This window comes from Lathyrus oleraceus, chromosome 5 (genome assembly GCF_024323335.1).
Source record: "Lathyrus oleraceus cultivar Zhongwan6 chromosome 5, CAAS_Psat_ZW6_1.0, whole genome shotgun sequence".
NCBI lineage: Eukaryota > Viridiplantae > Streptophyta > Magnoliopsida > Fabales > Fabaceae > Lathyrus > Lathyrus oleraceus.
In genome coordinates, this window is record NC_066583.1 from 471,175,051 (window position 1) to 471,192,430 (window position 17,380).

A 17,380-nucleotide genomic window follows, 5' to 3' on the forward strand; every position below is an offset into this window, starting at 1 on the left:
TTCTTTTCTTTTTTTGATTACATTTGTAATGCCCCAGTTGGACTGTTTTGCTGATTCTCGAGATGCAGCTGAGTGATCTTCTTTTCTTGCTCAAGAAGTCGGGAAATCTCGTCAAGAATCCCTTCAACATCATCTTCCTTTGCTTCGAATATAGGGAATTCAAAATTGGGAGATGGCGTTGGATCATTATGTTCAATGGGTTTAAGAATCAACCTGCATAATGATTTTGAATATAAAAGCTTTTGGAAATCAAACAAGACAATTGTTATGCAGATGAAAAGATTGCTTTTATTCTTGTTTTTAGGGTTTTTTGTGATCACCAATTTCATGTAAAAAGCGAAAAGGGAAAACAAATGGAAAAACGAATGTTTTAACATGAATTTATTTGAATGAAAATATCATTGCACAAATGTTGCCAACAATGTCATCACTTCTCCTTTTGGCCTGGGAGAAGGTTTTTTAAACAAAGTGATTATTACTCTGACTTATGAACGACTGTAGGAACACCCACAACGACCCAATGATGGCAGATCCCTCCAGGGATGACAAATGTCAGCATCCTCTGCATCATCAGCTTCCCCACTCTGATTGGCGTGGATAAAACCTCCACTCTTGAACAAACCCTTTTTCGTTGAAGACCTCAGAAGACAAGTTAACGCCAGCCCGGGACTTGTTATCTTCAAGCTCGATTAACATTGGGACCTAAGTCCTCAAAGTTCAGAATCCCTGATCTCATAAGGTCCTACACCTTATTCTTCAATTGAAAGCAACTATCCACGTCATGACCAGGAGCACCTGAATGATACACATAATGCTGATCAGGCTTATACCACCACCGAGGGTTGACGGGTATAGCCGGTGGGTCTCTGGGAGTAATCAAATTCCGCTCTATCAAAGAGGGATACAGCTCTGCGTATGACATAGGGATCGGATCAAAAGTGATCTTCTTCCTCTCATTACTCGTACTGGCTTGATTACCATTGTGAGGCTGGTAAGCCTGCTATTGAGGACGATCTTGTTGATGTTGATATTGCTGAGTTGGTCTTCTTTGCTGTTGTTGAGTTGCTGGAATAGTCACAGCAGCAGCCTGACGATACTGTCCTCTGTTCACATTCCTCCGACGGTGCACAGCATTTGTTTCAACCTCTCCCCTTCTGGGTGCCCCAGAGGATGGCTTCTTAGAACTCGAAGAACTTGAAGAGCCAGGATCTTGTATCTTTCCTGCTTTGATAAGACTCTCCGTTCTTTCTCCGCAGATAACCACATCTGAAAAGCTACCAAACGGGCAACTTCCCATATGGTCCCTGAACACACCCTGTAGGGTTCCGATGAACATGTCAGTCAGCTCTTTCTCCAACATCGGAGGTTGCACTCTTGCAGCTAACTCACGCCACCTCTGGGCGTACTCTTTGAAGCTTTCACCAGATTTCCGACACAAGCTCTGTAACTGAGTTCGGCTCGGAGCCATGTCCATGTTGTGCTTATACTGCCTCAAGAAGGCTTCACCCAAGTCTTTCCACCTTCTAATAGACTCCCTCTTCAGGTCCATGTACCAGTCCAAGGACGCTCCAGACAAGCTGTCCTGGAAGAAGTATATCCACATCTTCTCATCATCAGTGTATGCGAAGATCTTTCTGTAATAGGCATGCACATGGGTGCGAGGACAAGAAGTGCCATTGTATTTGTCAAAAGATGGCGCCTTGAATTTGTAAGGGATACTCAGCCCATCGACCAAACCCATATCGGTTACATCAAATCCCAAAAAGTTTTGACACTCCATGGCCCGAATTTTCTCAGCTAGGGCATCAACCTTCCTATCCCTCTCTTCAACTCTTCCCACCTCATCTTCATCACTAAGCAGGGTGAACATGTCTTCCTGCCTGTCAACCAACGGAGCAGGATGGCGAACCGGAGCACGGGTTGCTCTGACATTAATAGTCTCTGCAGCAAGAGGTTGTCCATTAATTCTTATACCCCTCAACTCATCACCCACGGCATAATCATTGACAGGGACGGTGGCAGTAGCAGCATTATTAACAGGAACCCCCACTAGTGAAGCACGGCTAGCAGGTGGAATCACAACTTCCTGTCTTTGGGCTAAGGCACGCAGCTCCTCTTGCCCTTGAGCAACTCCTTGCATCATGGTCATGAATTGGGCCATGTTAGCCCTCATCTCTACTAACTCAGCTTGCACTTGATCCATATTCCTCTGTTGATTCAGTCTGGTAGCGGTGCGGTGCGGACGACGATCAGCAATCCTGCCTAAGTCAGGAACCCGAGTGAGAAGTCTTATTCAAGAACACCTGTAATGCAAGATACGTGTATGATGCGCATGATGCGTATGCTGTCTATCATGAATGATCCTGAAAAGGATATGCGTATGCGGGTTAACTTTCCCTTTTTTATGCATTATATTTTTTCATGCATTACTTTTTTTGAAAATAAACATGCTATGATGCAAATGGTGAAGCCATGGCAGGTTGGCTGTGCATCACAAGGCCCAGGATCAGAGCTTCGGCATGAACTCAGCACCGGAAACCACGGATCAAAGTCATCTGGGACCCAAGGTCATCTGGAACCCATACTGCAGAACCAAGTCACCAACAGATCAAGAGTCACCAACTGTACCTGTAAAATGATTCATTCCCTCCCCACTCACGGGTGTCATCTAGGCCAGGGTAAGATCAAGAGAAACGAAGGATAAACAACCCTCTCAAGAATATCATCATGTACACACCCGATGTATGCACCGATAATACCCCATCAGAGTCTGAACTGCTCGTGATATCATGTTCCGCTAAGTGGCGCAATACCACCCGCTTCCCATGAATCACTCTATTCCTAGGTGTCCTAAAGTTCACTCATAGCCTGGGTATTGGGCCTTTTACCTCTTGTAACTCCCACCCCACAGAGAGACAAACACACAGCCAGCACAATGAAAGTATGATGCATGCAAACATAAATACAAACATAAATGTAAACATAAACAATCACATCATAATCATAAATGCAATAAATAAAGCAGCAAAAGTAACCAAGCCCTATCCTGCAGAGCGCTAGGACTGACTCGCTTAGGGAAGATGGACCAATAAGAGATCAACTTCTCTTCGTCCCCAGCAGAGTCGCCAGCAAATTTGGACGGTTCAAACCGACACTATTTGCAAAGAACCGACGCAATTTTTCCAGAATTCATGAATCTTCATCTTGTTCATGAGGAAGAAGATGAACACGATGAACTTCATGCATCAATTTTCCAGAAAATCCAGAAATGTCCAGAAATTCACAAAAACTATATCATTCAAATCCTTATTCCATGGTGAGCACGAATCAAACAACAATTAAGCCTAAAACATCAAGATCAAAGAGAATCGTGCATGAACATTTTTGCATCTCAAACTTCAAATGCACATAACTCAGTCAATACTACACCATTTCACTTGATTTTTCTACCAGAATTCTCAGTAAACAAGGATATACACAATTATGTTCATGGATTTGAGAATAATTGAGATCGAAAACCAAACCTCTTGAAGAGCATAATCTTGTTTTGCACATTCCAAGGCTCCAAACGTTCCAGATCAACTCTATAATACTTGTGGAGATGTTTGATGAAGAATTGGAAGCTTAAACACGTGTGAATCAAACTGAATTTGAAAACTCCATTGATGCATTCAAGCTTGAGCATGCACGAAATTGAGCAGAAATCCACAAGATGCACGTTCAATCTTACTTAAAAACACTCCATGATCATGAATTCACCAAGAGAAATGAGGTTTATGTGAAGAATTTGGAAAATCTTTTTGAGAGAAATTTTTTGAAAAATTTCAAGATCTAGATCTGAAAATGTGTGTTCTCAATGAAACAGTTATGATTATCCTTATATATGTCCTCTTAATCATTCTGAAATTAAGCTTAAACCAAAACTAAATGAGATTAAGGGATTACAAGGTGCATGCACAAATTTGCACTTTCACCTCATGCATGAGATGCACACGTGAATAGTGCCCTTTCCTTGATTATTTTCACTCAAAATCACATTTCAAATACAATGGCAATGGTAGAAAGTCCATACAATGCACCATTTTTAAATTTCCAATTTTCCCTCCAAAATTGACTTGGATATGCCAATGCTCATGTGATAACATTTTAAGCAATGTGATGGTTGGTTTGGAAACCTCATGACATGAGAAGAACAATGCAAAAAGAACCACTAAATTTGGAGTCTTGGTTCAAAAGATATGGCCATTTGAAGTTTCAAGCACACTTTGCCATGATTTGATCATAACTCCTTAACCATTCATTAGAAATTCATGATCTTGGACTTTTTGGAAATGGGAGAGAAAGATATTCAAATTTCATGTTGGACAAAATTTCATTTTAAGCTTCTTTGATGTTGGAAAGTTGAGTTGAAGTTGGTCCAAAAACATGCCATTTTTGGAAACTTGAAATTACAGGTCACTTTCCATTTTGGGAAACTTTTGATCTGGCTTCGAAATCTTCAAGGTAGATGTTTGACATGTTGAATAACCTTATTTGAACATGAATGAGATGTTAAAACTCATTTCTCCACCTCCTAGCCCTCAGTTGACTTTCTGTTGACTTTTATGGGCCTCAGATGACCTGGTCATGCACTGTGGACTTTGAGTCTTCAACACTTGGCCAACTTGCATCAAAATGAACCTTGGGTCATGTAAGCTCCCTAGAACAACCATAGGGCCTTTATCTCATGGGAATGTCCTTGCTCTCTTGCACAGATGGATTCTCCTTACCAGTTTTGACTGATGAGATGTAACATGAGATGCAATGACAATGCAATGTTAATGTGATGTTAGTGACCTAAAAAATGAAATGAATGTACAAATGGGAGGTGCAAATTTGAGGTGCTACAAGTATGAGTAACTATTTGGTCAACCTTGGTTCCTAACTGAGTAATCAATTCGTTAACATGAATGTTTTGATTCATGAACTCCTTGTTTTGTTGCGCTTGAGCGGTGATAAAATTTTCCATAATTTTCTCAAGGCTCGGCTTTGGTGGTACAGGTTGCATAGGTTGATTTTATCTAAGGGCTTGATAACTAGGTCTCGGGGGTGCATTATTTTGAATAGGGTTATTGTTTTTATAGGAGAAGTTCGGGTGATTCCTCCATCCAGGGTTGTAGGTATTCGAATATGGGTTCCCTTGGGTGTAGTTCACTTGCTCATAGTGGGTTTCTTTTAATAGACTGCATTCTGCAGATTGGTGTCTTTTGGTTCCACATATCTCACAATCCGACGAAACTGCGGCTATAGTCTTCGGGTTTATGCACATATGCTCGACCTTGAGGGCTAATGCGTCCATTTTAGCTTGCATCATGTCTATAAAGATTAGTTCATGCACTCCTCCTTGGGCTTCCTTCCTCTCTACTGTCGCTCGTTCGACTCCCCATGATTGATGGTTTTGAGCCATATCTTCGATGAGGGCACTAGCTTCAGGATAAGGTTTGTTCATCAGAGTACCGCCTGCGGCAGCGTCGATGGTCATCTTTGTGTTGTAATGAAGTCCATTATAGATGGTTGGAATGATTAACCAATTTTCTAAACCATGATGTGGGCATGCTCTTAACAACTCTTTATATCTCTCCCAAGCTTCGAACAACGATTCTCCTTGGTTTTGGGTAAATCTAGTTATATGGTTTCGAAGAACGGCGGTCTTACTCGGGGGAAAATATCTAGCAAGAAAAACTCTTCTAAGGTTATCCCAAGTCATAATGGAATTGGGTGGAAGGGAATCTAACCATGATAGGGCTTTATCTCTGAGGGAAAAGGAAATAACCTTAAACGTATTACCTCAGGAGAAGCTCCATTGGTTTTAAAAGTGTCTGTTAATTGGAGAAATATTTTTAAATGTTGGTTTGGGTTCTCAGTAGCGAGACCTGCGAATTGTCTCTATTGCACTAGTTGCAACAGGGATGGTTTAATTTCAAAATTATTAGCTGGGATGGTTGGGTTTACTATACTAGAACTAGGTTCTTCGTTAGATGGTTGAGCGAAATCCTTAAGAGGTCTTTGGTTTTGATCTTCGGCCATAGCTCTCTTAATTCTATGACAGAATAAATGTGCGCGAGCGTAACGTTAAGGTTCCTCCAGATTGTATACTAAGCTTAAACTTCCAGTGCTGCGAGTTCTTCGCATTGACCGGCGGGAAATAGCCTAAGTCTAAACGATATAACAACAGGAAAATGAAATTTGACGAAATTGGTCCTCGGGAACGGCGCCAAAAACTTGATGCGGTGTTTCGCAAGTATACGAACGCGTCACAGTAATATAAAAGATTGTCGAATCCACAGAGACCAAGTGTCAAGCTATCGTTATCTATTGTTATGGTGTTTATCAAAGGCAATCAAAATAGGTGTTTTTAGAGTGTGCAGTGAAAAGTAAAATGTTGAATAAAGTTTAATTAATAACGACAGGGTCGAATGTAATTCACGTAATCAATTAATAATCCAAGTACTTGCTAATAGAGCTACTTATGGGCAATGTTTCCTACTTTGAAAAGAACTAATTTAACAGGAACTGTCGCTTTCGCTTATTCAGAACCGAGTTGTACTCCCTAATCAAACCCTCTTATTGTCACTTATAAAAAGGTGTGCATTGCGTTAGAGTAGTAAACCTATTTTTAAGAAATATAGTATCTTGACTAAGTTGAAAAGTATTATAACCTGGATTTCTTAACCAAAAGAGGCTCTCACGAACCAGACTCTAAACTTATAAACGAGTCCGAAAATAGTTTTAAAATCTCTTTTCTAACTAAGTTAGAAACTCCTAATGAACTAAACAAAGCGCTTTCGCTGTTTTTGAAATAGTTAAAAACAATTAAGTTTAAAAAGACGTTGGACGGCTTTCGATCTTACCCAACAGAAATTGAAGTGCGGGAAAACTTAAGTTGAAAGTTAAAATAGCCCTTAAGTGTTTCTATGAACAATTGTACGGATTATCGGTTCAATTACGATCTTTACATTCTAACCTTTTAAATTTAGTTAGACATGGTAAAGTAAAAGTGCATTAACTTAAATAAAAGTAGTGCGAGTGCGGAAAGTAAATAAAAGTAGTGTGAGTGCGGAAAGTAAATAAAAGTAAAGCGAGTGCGGGAAATAAACAAAAGTAAAGCGAGTGCGAGGAAATAAACAATTTAAAGCGAGTGCGGGAAATAAACAAAAGTAAAGCGAGTGCGGGAAAATAAATAAGATAAAGACAAGTAATTAAAACCTGCTCCAATCGGAGGGTTGAGTAAATTGCAAAGCGGAAATGAAAATGGCGACAGGATTAACTTCCTTCCAAAGTGCTCCAAACTCGATTACAGACTCTATCACAGACTCGATTACACAATTGTGATAACACTCCAATGCGAAGCGATTACCACTTTAAAATACTGATTATATGCCTAAGTGAAACAAAGTTGCTCTGAGTTTGCCTCTGCTCTAAGTTTGGATGATTGTAAAAATGATTTCGAGTTCCTATTTATAAGCAAGTAAAAAGATGAAAATGACAAGGATGCCCTTCAACTTGAAAATGGGAGGGAAAACTTTTCCTCTTGTGGCGCCCGCCACAAGGCCAATCTGAGGCGCCTTAGTGGAGGTAGTGGGGAACGTGGCAGTTGAGGGAAGTTGAGCTCGGACACGTCATGGCAGGGTCTGTGGCGCCAGCCATGGGGTAGGCCACAAGTACAAAATGCTGAATTTTAGGGTTTTTGGCTCTTTTTCGCTCCTTTTCTCGATCGGGGCTCCGATTAAAGTAAAAACCTGAAAACAAAGGAAAACATAGAAATAACACAACAAAATAACAATAAAACAACTAGAATGCATGTGAAATCGGAGTCGAAAATACGGTAAATTTCAGTGTTATCAAAGTGCAAAAGAAGATTGATGTCGGTTTCCTTGTGACTGCTGAGTATCCGTAATGGGTGGCCAATATAGTGCATGTGCCAAAGAAAGATGGAAAAGTCCGCATGTGTGTTGATTATCGAGATTTGAATAAAGACAGCCCAAAAGATGATTTCCCTCTACCACACATTGGTATGTTGGTAGACAATACTGCTAAGTTCAAAGTCTTTTCGTTTATGGATGGATTTTCCGGATATAACCAGATCAAGATTGCACCCGAAGATATGGAGAAAACCACATTCGATACACCTTGGGGACACATTCTGTTATAGAGTGATGCCTTTCGGTCTAAAGAATGCTGGTGCAACATACCAAAGAGCAATGACTTCTCTTTTTCATGATATGATGCATAAAAAGGTTGAGGTTTATGTCGATGACATGATTGCTAAATCGATTGATGAAGAGGAACATGTTGAGCATTTGTTGAATCCATTCCAGCGTTTGAGGAAGTATAAACTCCGTTTGAATCCTAATAAGTGTACTTTTTTGTGTTCGTTCTAGTAAGTTGTTGGGCTTTATTGTCAGCGAGAAAGGTATTGAAGTTGATCCTTCCAAGGTCAAAGCAATACAAGAGATGCTTGTGCCCAAAACTGAGAAGTAAGTCAGACGTTTTCTCGGCCGCTTGAATTATATTTCCAGTTTCATTTCACACATTACTGCCACATGTGCACCTATATTCAAGGTTCTTCGGAAAGATAAGTTTTGTGATTGGACTAAAGACTGCCAGAAAGCTTTTGAGAGTATCAAGGAATATCTGCTTGAACCTCCAATTTTGTCTCCGCTTGTTGAAGGAAGACCGTTGATCATGTATTTGACTGTGCTTGATGAGATTATGGGTTGTGGTCTTTGTCACCAAGATGAGACTGGAAAGAAAGAATTTGCAATTTACTACCTCAGTAAGAAGTTCACCAACTATGAGACTCGGTATTTTATGCTCGAGAAGACTTGTTGCGCATTAGCTTGGGCTACTAAGCATCTATGTCAATATATGTTGAATCATACCACTTGCTTGATATCCAAAATGGATCCAATTAAGTATATATTTGAGAAGCCTTCTCTAACTGGGAGGATTGCCCGTTGGCAGATGTTGTTATCAGAGTATGATATCGAATACTGATCTCAGAAAGCGATCAAAGGTAGTATCTTGGCTGACCATTTGGCTCATCAACCAATTGAAGATTATTAGTCAGTGTAGTATGACTTTCCTGATGAAGAGATTTTGTACTTGAAAATGAAAGATAGTGATGAAGCTGGTTCCCGTTGGGGCATGGTATTTGATGGAGCTGTTAATCAATATGGAAATGGTATTGGGGTAGTGATCATTACTCCTCAAGGCACGCATCTACCGTTTATAGTTAGATTGACTTTCAATTGTACAAACAATATGGTAGAATATGTAGCTTGCATTATGGGGCTTGAAGAGGCCATGAATCTCATAATCAAGTATTTGGATGTCTTTGGAGATTCAGCTTTGGTTGTGTATCATATCAAAGGTGAATGGGAGACAAATCAAACCGGTTTAATACCATATAGAGATTATGCGAGGAGGATTTTAACTTTCTTTACAAAAGTTTAGTTTAATCAATTTCCTTAAGCATAAAGACTTTAACCTTTCTCCTCTTCCCCATTGAGTTGCTCCCTCGTGGATGGTCATTACTTCAGTCTCCTTTCTAGCTGTTTATCTGGATGGAATCACTCCCCATGAATTATGTCCTTAATGGGTTGAATCTTGATTGACTATTTCTTTCTAGCTCTTACCTAGAATGATGATTTAAGTCTCGTAAGAGCTTATTACCCAGTAATTGGTAATATTCTTCTTAGTTTGCAGTTTGTTACTTCTTTCCCAATACCCGACAAAAGTATCCCAGTTTTCCCATCAGTGGAATCCCCGGTGGATTCATTTGTTTCTGATTCCCTAGGAAGTATATCCTTGATATGTTCATCCTAACCGATGACGGATATCTTTCTTTCCCATTCCTGAATCTATCCTTGACATGTTCATCCTAACCGATGACGGATATTCTCATACTTGGAATTCTACCAAGTAAAAAGGTAGTTGTAATCCCTATTGTGTTCCCCAGAGAGTTAATCCTTGATATGTTCATCTTAACTGATGATGGATTTCCTTCTCCTTATGGTGTTCTACCTAGTAACCGGTAGTTATAAACCCTACTTTTTCTCCCAAAGTTAATCCTTGATATGTTCATCTTAACCGGTGACGGATTTTCTCTTTGATGGTATTCTATCTAGTAACTAATAAATATAATTCCTATTTCCTCCCCTCACTGAGTCGTCCTTGATATGTTCATCCTAACCGGTGACGAATTTTCTCTTTGATGGTCTTCTATCCAGCATTCGATAGATGTAATTCATACTTTTTGTTCAGTTAATATATCCTTGATATGTTCATCCTAACTGATGACGAGTATCCTCCTTGACAGTCCAAGGCAAGTCTATCCTTGATATGTTCATCTTAACCGATGACGTATTTTCTTCCCTGTTGAGTCTATCCTTGATATGTTCATCCTAATCGATGACAGATACTCTCACCTTTGGTCTTCTGCCCGGTAACTGGTAGTTGCAAATCCTATTTTCTGCATTTTCCCCAACAAGGCTATTCTTACCCAGTAACCGGTAATGAATACTCCCTCTTGGATTTTCTCAGCGAGTCATCCTTGATATGTTCATCCTAACCGGCGACGGATACTCTCACCTTTGGTCTTCTTCCTGATAACATGTAGTGGATAGTAGATTTCTGCTCCTTCTGTGTTGAAGTTTATTTCTTCCCCAGTTTAGTTGAGTGCGTGTTTCCTTAGTGAAATTTCTTTCCCTACATGATTCAAGTATTTTAGTTTTAGCCTAACTTACTCGTATCCCCTGCAGATGTTATTGTTCCCCCGGATGAGTCTTTCCATTTTGTATGGAATTGCTCTAGTCCCCCAGTAGTTTTTACTCGTAGCCGGGCCTATGCATAACTCCTTTATCCCCCAGAGTCTCTGTCTCCCCAGTGAGTGTTCCTTATAGAATGCATTATACTCCTGCGAACTTTCGGTCTCTGATTTCTTTTCCTTTGTGGCAATATTTCCCCACAAAGATTTTACTTTTACATTCATATCATATGCATCATGAGGTCTCTTAGGAACCAAAATTTGTTTCTTTATGTTGTTATTTAAGCCCATTCTACTGAGTTGACGTGAAGATTTTAACCTTCGCCTCTTCATTTACAATGTCCTTAAATAGGGGCAGTTGTGAGACCCCAATTTTGACCCTAAGACCCCTCATGCAATTTCATCATAAGCATTAGCATTGGGATCATACCTTGGCATCCTCCTTACCCCTCTTTCATTGGGTTTTTTTAGGAGAGATCACCAAGCACTTTGTAATTGTATCGTACTTGTATTTTATCATTTTACAAACCAAAATACCAAAAATATATCTTTGTATTTGCCTAACCCCTTTGTAGGCAGGGCATGATCTCCATTGACCTATCAAGTTCACATCCAGGGTTTGAGACCCTCATGACAAAGAGCACAACCATGAATTGATCCAAGAATGGTTATGAGCATCATATATGAGTTCCATTAATCTCTACATGTCATATTGAACAAGTGTTCTTCAAGAGTTTGGAAGTTATTTGCCTTGGAAACCCTAGTTTGACTAGGTATCTTGAGTAACTTCTCTGACAAGCTATCTCACGAATTGATCAAATTTATCATGGTACATTTCAAAATTCATCATCTTAGGCATATATGATCTACCATGAGCCAAGAAAGTCAAAAGAATTGAAGGTTAGCAAGTTGGTTTATGTTGGTTGGCCAGATGAATTCATCTAATCAAAACTGGGTCTCCCTAGACCCTATCTTCTAACATATTCACCATATGAAAATTATTCCCAGAGAAAAGTTACTCTAGATGACATTCCAAACAACTTTCATGTTGAGACCTAGAGCAAGTTTTGCTTGGAAAATCATTTTATCTGTTGAAACATTATAGGTCATTTTGTCTAAACCCTAATTTGAAGGTCAACTTCCCAAGGCCATAACTTGCTCAATTTTTTTGAGATTAAATATTTACAAGTTGCAAAATGATATTCAAGATGTCTACTTTAACTTTGATGTTTATAGTGAAATCAAATTAAACTTTTATGAACATGTGATATGAGGTTACATTATAGGTCATTTTTTACCTATACCATTGAACAAGTGATTTTTCCAAACTTCAAAAATGTATAACTATATCATTATAAATCCAAATTTATTGAAATTGATGACTATTTTGAAGTTCTTTGATATAGATACAACTTTGATGAACACACTTTTTTATTTGAAGGTCACATAAAAAGTTAAGCAAGGTGGAATATTTAGATATATGGCTTAACACTTAGAAAAAATTTCAACATGTTGAGATTTCCAAACTTCCACCTCAAAATTCTCCATGTTCCAAGCTCCAAATGAAAAAGTGTTGAACATCAATATATGTTGAATCATACCACTTGCTTGATATCAAAAATGGATCCAATTAAGTATATATTTGAGAAGCCTGCTCTAACTGGGAGGATTGCCCGTTGGCAGATGTTATCAGAGTATGATATCGAATACCATTCTCAGAAAGCGATCAAAGGTAGTATCTTGGCTGACCATTTGGCTCATCAACCAATTGAAGATTATCAGTCAGTGCAGTATGACTTTCCTGATGAAGAGATTTTGTACTTGAAAATGAAAGATAATGATGAACCATTGCTTGAAGAAGGGCCAGAACCTGGTTCCCGTTGGGGCATGGTATTTGATGGAGCTGTTAATCAATAAGGAAATAGTATTGGGGCAGTGATCATTACTCCTCAAGGCACACATCTACCATTTACAGTTAGATTGACTTTCAAGTGTACAAACAATATGGCAGAATATGAAGCTTGCATTATGGGGCTTGAAGAGGCCATGAATCTCATAATCAAGTATTTGGATGTCTTTGGAGATTCAGATTTTGTTGTGTATCATATCAAAGGTGAATGGGAGACAAATCAACCCGGTTTAATACCATATAGAGATCATGCAAGGAGAATTTCAACTTTCTTTATAAAAGTTGAGTTTCATCATATTCCTCGAGATGAGAACCGGATGGCAGATGCTCTTGCAACATTGGTGTCAATGATTTTAGTGAAGTATTGGAATGAAGTTTCTAACTTGTCTGTGATACGTCTTGATAGGCCAGCTCATGTGTGTTCGTTGTTGAAGAATTCAAAGACGAGAAGCCGTGTTATTATGACATCGAATTTTTCCTCCAAAGTCAGGTTTACCACCTTGGGCATCTTTGAAAGATAAGAATACTTTGAGAATATTAGCCGTTAATTTCTACTTGAATTGTTATATACTGTACAAGAGAAACTTTGACATGGTTTTGCTCAGATGCGTGGATAGACACGAAGCAAACTTGTTGATGACTGAAGTGCATGAAGGTTCCTTTGGTACTCATTTCAATGGGCATGCAATCGCAAAGAAGATGTTGCGAGTAGGTTACTATTGGCTGACAATGGAATCTGACTATTGCATGTTTGTGAAGAAGTGCCACAAGTGTCAAACTTATGCTGATAAGATTCATGTTCCTCCGCCACTATTGAATGTTATTTCTTCCCCATGGCCCTTCTCCATGTGGGGAATTGATATGATTGGGATGATTGAGCCCAGAGCTTCGAATGGACATCGTTTCATTCCAGTGGCAATTGACTACTTCACAAAATGGGTTGAAGCGACATCATATGCAAATGTAAGCAAGCAAGTTGTTGTAAGGTTTATCAAGAATCAGATCATATGCCGTTGTGGTGTGCCAAGTAAGATCATTACTGGTAATGGATCAAACTTGAATAACAATATGGTGGAAGCCCTTTGCAAAGATTTCAAGATTACACATCATAATTCTTCTCCCTACAGACCTAAGATGAATGGGGTTGTTGAAGCTGCAAATAAGAACATTAAGAAGATTATTCAGAAGATGCTTATCATGTATAATTATTGGCATGAGATGCCCCCGTTTGCTTTACATGGGTATCGTACATCCATCCGCACTTCAATGAAGAAAGCTTTTGATAAGAAGGTCAGACCTCGTGTGTTCAGAGAAGGTGACCTTGTGCTCAAGAAGATTCTATCGTTCAAACCAGATTCTAGGGGAAAATGGACTCCTAATTATGAAGGCCCATATGTTGTTAAAAGATCCTTTTTAGGCGGCGCCTTGAATCTTACAACTATGGATGGTGAAAAGTTCACTCGTCTTGTGAACGTAGATGCATTCAAGAAATACTTCGCCTAAAAAAAAGAAAAGAACAGCTTGCTAAGTTGAAAACCCGAAAAGGCGGCTTAGGCAAAAATGAGCGTCTCAGTGGATTGAAAATCCGAAAGGGCAATCCAGGCAAAAATTAGAGACATAAAAATAGAAAAAGAATTTCTCGATAAGTTGAGTACCCCACCTTGGGGAAACTTATGAAAAAATTAGGGATTATGGCAAGTAAATGCAGTCTACTGATCTTCCAGTTTTGGAAAGACCTTGATTAAGCACAAGGGTTGACGTTGATTCATCATCCCAGTAGCGGTCAAGAGCACAGTGGATATCAAGGATTGGTAGAAGGATTAAGGATAATTTGTATTCAGTGTAGCCCTTTTCCATGTAAATTACCATTTTCAACTTTGTAAAAATCTATGGAGTCTTGTCATTTACAGACTACCATCCCATTAAATAAAGTTGAGCTTTTGTCCAATTGTTTCTACTCTTATTTACTTCAGCCAATAGTTTAAATTTTATTATGATCATTTTGGAAATTAAAATTTTTAATCAAAAACTTTTTTTCTTAAAAACATATAAAAGAAAGAAATTTTCAAAGCAATTAAAAGGAAGCTTCAACAGCACTTCAAAGAGCAACAAGTCCTTAAGTGCTAAGCATCAGAGGTTCCCCAAGAAGTTAACCCTTCGGGTATCCCTAGTTGTTTGTTTTGATCTGGTTCCCCTGCATAGTGTTTGTTCCCTAGCAGAGTTCGATTCTTTTCCCCAACTAAGTTGGTTGATTCAGTACCTTGCGACGTGTTATTTCCCGACAGTGTTTCTGTGTTCCCCAATGGAGATCGCATTTCTTTAGCAGGAATAATCTTCAGCAGAGCAAGATGTTTTCGCCAATAGATCCCATTGGTTTCCCTACCAGTCGCTATCCAACTCGTTCCCAGTCAGAGGTTCCTTCAGTATGGTTGTCTTCCATTTGATATGGCATTGACCTAAAATTCCCTGCAAACTCGATAACTTTTCCTCTCCTCAGCAGATTTCTTTCCTCGGGTAGATTTGAGCCTTTGGATTGTTGATTACTCTGTTCTACGATAGTTGTCTCTGTAGCGGTGTATTCGTCACTTTATGATTTATTGACTAAATCAAAAGAAAAGCATACAAAGATAGAGTCGCCACCGCACTTCTATTTTTCCAAAGGAATGGCTAGAAAGCGAACAAAAGCCTAAGAAGTTTTACAAAGAAAACTAATAAAAGAGGTACAGAGATCTGGGTAAGGGGGTTGGTTACGCAATGGGAAGGTGTTAGGCACCCAAAACGTCCTAGGTACTCCTAAGGAGCCCTTTTCACAACTTGTTGTAAAATTATTTGATTATGAAATATTTTTGTGCAAACATTGATTGAAGGGATGAGAGAAGAATATACAATTTTTATTATTTTTGTGTTTGGATGGAAGAATCCATTGCCTACGTACCTTTACAGGATCAAAACCTCGTAGTTCGGCTAAAAGATTTCCAAAAAAGTAAGTGGATTGATTTTAAACAAAAGCCCTAAGGTCTTTCATTATCCATGGGAGAAAACTCAACCTATATAACCACAAGTCCACCATGTGAGAAAAGCTTCAACTTGCTAGTGAGGGATCGTGCCCTATAATAAGCAAGGAAGTCTTACAATTCAATCACTAAGGACAAAAGGTGAGATTCACATCAACCACTAAGATAATTGAGATCTATGGCTAATGTATGAAAATTTATCAAGAAGTGGACAAAAGCCACAAAAGCAATTGAATGAGTGAAATTAACCAATTAGGATTACTCACAAAGATGAAGTCGAAGTTGACATTAGATTCAATTCAGAAGAAGTATCGTGAAAATGAAGTTTGAAAATCAGAGGCTTAAGGCCTAGGTTTCTAGTTTGAAAAGAAGTGAAAATGTTTGCACAAAGTTTTCTGGTTTGGGTTATAAATGCAAGCGGAGGTTGTAAGGAAACAAAAGGTGGGGAATGAGGAATAGAACTTCTTAGGAGTTCACCTCTTGAAATCATATGTAGATGATCCAAGTGATTCCTTTGGAATAGGCAACAGAACAATCAATAAGTAAGCAGGTTCAAGGAGCAGCAAAACTGGAAATGGATTGCCAATAAATGGTCTTACATCCAACTCCACAAAAGAAAACAGAAAAGGAAACAAGATGCCAATCAATGGTCTTATACCTGACTTCACAAAATGATCACAGGAAACAGATAGCCAATCAATGGTCTTACATCTGACTCCTCACAAGACAAAATAAAATAGGAAATGGAGTGCCAATCAATGGTCTTATGTCCACCTCCACAAAACAAAGATGGAAACCGGATGCCAATCAATGGACTTACACCAGCCTCACAAAGCAAAGAAAACAAATGCAGTAAGCAAGAGGAAACAAGTTGCCAATAAATGGTCTTACACTCGACTCCTAGGAAATGGAATGTCAATCAATGGTCTTAGTTCCAACTCCTACCAGATCACAGAGAGCAAATGCCAATAGCTGGACTTACAATTGACTCCTCAATGGACAAAACAAAATGTCACAAAGTATGAACAATGATCATGAAATGATGTACAATTAATACTCAAAGATGAAAACAATGCACAAGGCACACACAAACAATTATGCATAGATGGACAAGTAAGCAAACAAGTGGTCAATTATCACACACTATACACAATCAATAGGCTCAAGCAAGGTTGGGCTTTAGTCAAGGGGTCATATCGACCTTGACAAATAAGCCAAATACTGGAATGGGTAGTCAGGCTCTTAACCTCTAACATTGAGAGTTAGGGTGAGCAGATGAAATGGATATGAGGGTTATGCCTCATAGCTCTTAACCCGGGCCTGGGTGAGCTTGAATCAATAGAAGGTGTGGGAGTCCAGAATGGGGAACTCTATTCCACAATGACTGACTCTATATACAAGATTTTAGGTTTTTTATTCAAAGTGCATCAACACATGGCGTGAGCAAAATGAAAGACACAACTGAATAGCAGGGGATGGATTGCACATCCCTTCTATTTGCCAATTGCTTCTTAAGAAGACTTAACCTGCTTGGCACAAAATTAAACAAACAAAGACATGGCCTCTTAAGGAGGGCTTCAGACAGGTGCCTGCCAATAACAGCAGGTCTTCCAGACTACATGAAGATCAGGAATTATACCTAAGTGGTAT

General features: G+C 39.1%; 1 non-coding gene across 1 annotated transcript; it reads left to right on the top strand.

Annotated features, from left to right (window-relative positions):
* The first annotated feature begins 5,576 nt into the window (after positions 1-5,576).
* LOC127090216 (small nucleolar RNA R71) lies at positions 5,577-5,683 on the top strand. Its single transcript, XR_007791744.1, has one exon. It is a non-coding gene; the product is annotated as a small nucleolar RNA R71 (small nucleolar RNA).
* Positions 5,684-17,380: the final 11,697 nt, after the last annotated feature.